General features: G+C 37.7%; 1 non-coding gene across 1 annotated transcript; it reads left to right on the top strand.

Annotated features, from left to right (window-relative positions):
• The first annotated feature begins 2,849 nt into the window (after window positions 1-2,849).
• Window positions 2,850-2,954, top strand: LOC129520404 (U6 spliceosomal RNA). Its single transcript, XR_008666616.1, has one exon. It is a non-coding gene; the product is annotated as a U6 spliceosomal RNA (small nuclear RNA).
• Window positions 2,955-3,796: the final 842 nt, after the last annotated feature.

Below are 3,796 nucleotides of genomic sequence, written 5' to 3'. Positions count from 1 at the left end.
AATTTATTAGTTCTTTGATGGATTTGTGTGTTTTTTTTTTTTAAGGTGTCATCCTGCTTTGGTTTTCAGAGGATCCCTCTGGCTGCTATGTTGAGAATTGAGTGGTATACTGGGTGGAAATGAGGATACCAGTTAAGAGGCTATAATAAGAAGATAGGTAAGCAATGACGATGGTTTGGACCTGGATGGTTTTAGTGGTGGTGATAAGATGATGAGGAGTTGGGTATATCTTGAAGATAGAGCCCATGGTTGGGCTTTTCTGATGGATTGGATGTAATGTGTGAAAGAAATGAGTCTGAGGGCCTGGCAGGATGGCATCTCTTTCCTGAGATGGAAAGGCTATTGGCAGAGCAGGTAAGGGCAAAGACTGGAGCTTTGTGTTTGACATATTAAATTTGAGATCCTAAGTGGAGTAGGTACTTGGACATAGAAGTTTGATCTCAGTGTGATTCAGCCTCTGGTCATGCCAGGTTCTGGGTCATCTCCTGACATTTCCCTTCTTAATTTATATCCTTTGCTGAACTTGTCACTTCTTTTTCTGGAACTCATCTACTAGCCACATAAGTTCTGACTCATGTAGCCAGTTGTTCACGATTCAGGCTTGAGACCACAGCCTAGATAAATTCCATTTCTATCCCTCGGCTACACCTAATCCTATCTGTCCTTCATAAGCCTGTAACAGTGCAGGAACTAACAGCAGAGTCACTTTCCATGTATGTCTTTGTAGTAGGTGGAGATTTTTAGGCCTTGCTGATTTGGGAGAGGAAAAGCCAAGGAATGCCTCTAGCTCTTTCCCCCATTTTTTTTTAAGATTTTTTATTTATTCCTGACACACACAGAGAGAGAGAGAGAGAGAGAGAGACAGACAGACAGACAGACAGACAGAGAGGCAGAGAGGCAGAGACACAGGCAGAAGGAGAAGCAGGCTCCATACAGGGAGCCTGACATGGGACTCAATCCCAGGTCTCCAGGATCAGGCCCTGGGCTGAAGACGGTGCTAAACCCCTGAGTCACCCAGGCTGCCACTCACTTTCTCCCATTGATCTGACATTTGTCTCTCTAGTAGTTGGAATTATTTTCATTTGTAGATTTAAAGCTGGAGATTAACACTGGCTAAGTCTCTCCTGCTCATTGAGGGTAAATTCTGGCCACATGACCAAAGGGAGAAGTAATCACATGCTCATTGGTCCTGTGGATGACCCTCCTCACTGCAAGCAGCATTGCTGGAAATGCTGCTGTTCATTAGGAGTGGACTTGGATCCATTCCTAGCTACCTGGGAATTTTCTTGAGATGCTTCTGAGTCTCAGTTTTAAGGAAAAAAAAAAAAGAGTTCATCTTTAAGGAAGACAATCATTAGCATTAATATATTATTGAGGTCAATACGTGCCTCCTTGATTCCTTGGTCAAGTGAAATGGTGCTACCCTTCAGTGGCCCCACATGTCCTATGGTGCCCCTAGGGGGTACATGTAGTGAGTTTGGTATTTCAAATGCTATAGATGCAGTGATCCCAGATTCAATGCTAGGCTCCCCTCAAAACGCCATTTCATTTTAGATTTTTGTATCTTCTAATTTTGTTTCCCTCCAGATTTCTAACTGTTGCATTGGAAACAAATTAATTCAAAAGGAGAAGTGCTTTATCCACTGCACTGATTTTCATTATTCTTTATTCTCTCTTGGCCTTGTCCACTTGCAATGTTTACATTGCTATAGTTGGATTGGATTGGTACAATTTCATATTATCATTCTTTTTTTTTTTTAAAGTATGCTCCACAAGCACGTGGAGCCCACTGTGGGACTTGAACTCACGGCCTGAGCTCAATCGAGACCTGAGATCAAGAGCGGGTTGCTTACCTGACTGCACCACCCCTATATTATTATTTGAGTCCTGGCTGTGTGCTCAACCTTGTGCTAAGAGCTTTACAGATATTTAAGAGCTTCATTTAATGTTTATAGTCACTCTTTAGCTACTTGTATTACCCTCTTTTATGGATAAGGAAATCGAGGCTCAGAGCAGAGACTCATAACCACCCTTTCACATTACAAGAACTTGAGATTTGGTAGCAGTTGTTCAAAAGCCACCAACTGTGCAATTTCGGGCAAGTCACTTACTTTTTCTGATTCTTAAGAATTCCCACCTATCTCCTGAGACTGTTTAGGACCAAAAGAAGTAATGTATCTGAGGGTGGCTGATAAACTGTAATTTTTATTATAGTTACAAACAATACTTTACAACCCTTCCTTAATAATTCTGTTGTTGGATTTAGATCCCTATCTATCTATTTATCTAGGTTGTTAGAGAGACATTGCCATGAATACCTATGTACCTTTATTTTTTATTCTTTATAAATTCCTTAGGAGAAAGGGATACATTATGGAATTTTAAGATGGTTCCCAAAATGGATGCCAAGAACGATACTAGTTCATATGGGTACCAGCGGGGTGTGCGAGGACTGGATTTACCATAGTGTTGTAATATGGAATAATTTCTAACATTCCTCAAAGGTGGTGGGTGTATGTAAGATGCTACAACATTATTTGAGTGGGCATTTCTTTGGCTGCAAGCGAAGCTAAACATTTCCCCACATGCTTGTTTACTAGTAGCATCTCTGTTTTCATGAATTGTCTTCTTCAGTTCTTCACCAGTTTAGAGATTTAAGTTTTTGGTGTCAATATACATAAGTTCTTTACATGAACTTGTTTTATATTTTCTGTGAATGCTTTCTCCAGATGATATTTTTCCTTTAATTTTAGTTCTAGCTTTGCCAAAGGGTTATTTATTTCTAAAATGTACAAACTGTCCATCCTTTGTAATTTCTTCCAATTTAACTTATAAAGTTATTATCCCTTGTGCTTGTTTTAGGAGCACATATGCTAAAGTTGGAATGATACAGAGAAGATTAGCCTGGCCTCTGTGCCAGGATGACACACATTTGTAAGGTGTTCCATAATTTTCATGGTGTAAGAATTATATCTCAGTAAAGCTGTTACAAGAAAACAACAACAACAACAACAACAACAACAACAACAACAAAAACCCCTGGAACTTATCTTCCCTCTAAAGATCTGAAACAGTACAGTAAAACAAGTTCCTTTTCAGAGGTGAAGGTTTTATTTAAGTTTTTCCTATTCATATTCACTTGTGATATGTGACTATAATTTTCTTTTTGTGTGTTTTTACCTTTATCAGGTTTTAGGAAGAAGATCATGCTTGCCTAATGAACGTGAAGGTACTCTTATCTCTTTTTGCCCTCTGGATGTTTTATACAACATCGGAATTATCTGTTTCTTAAAAGTATGAAAATTATTCTTGTGGAAATGCTGGGACCAACTACATTTTTTACATTGTTATCAGATAATTTCTTCAATTTCTTCCTTGGTTATTATTCTGTTTAGATTTATATTTCTTGAGTTATTTTTAGTAATCTGCATTTTTCTAGAAATTATTCATTTTATGATGATTTTCACTTATTAGCCAATAACATCCTCCTTGGATTTGCAGAAAAAAAATCTATTTTCTATATTTTGTCCTATCTCCTTCCTCATTTCTAATTAAAAAATGTTCCCTTAATTATATTTGTCAGAAATTTGTTTATTTGAGTAGTCTTATCAAAAAAACAGCATTTGAACTCATTTATCATTCTACAGCTTTATGTTTTACAATTTATTTCAGCCTTTATCTTCATTTACTGCTTCTTTTAAAATTACGTTTCCCCTTAACTTTTAAATGGAAGCTTTTGTTAATATCAACTTGGATAATCCCAGCCTGAATAGGATTCTGAAGATGGAAATGAGTT

Source organism: Nyctereutes procyonoides, unplaced genomic scaffold (assembly GCF_905146905.1).
Source record: "Nyctereutes procyonoides isolate TBG_1078 unplaced genomic scaffold, NYPRO_anot_genome, whole genome shotgun sequence".
Classification (NCBI taxonomy): domain Eukaryota; kingdom Metazoa; phylum Chordata; class Mammalia; order Carnivora; family Canidae; genus Nyctereutes; species Nyctereutes procyonoides.
Note: the sequence above shows the minus strand (reverse complement) of the source record. Positions and strands in the feature narration are given on the sequence as shown.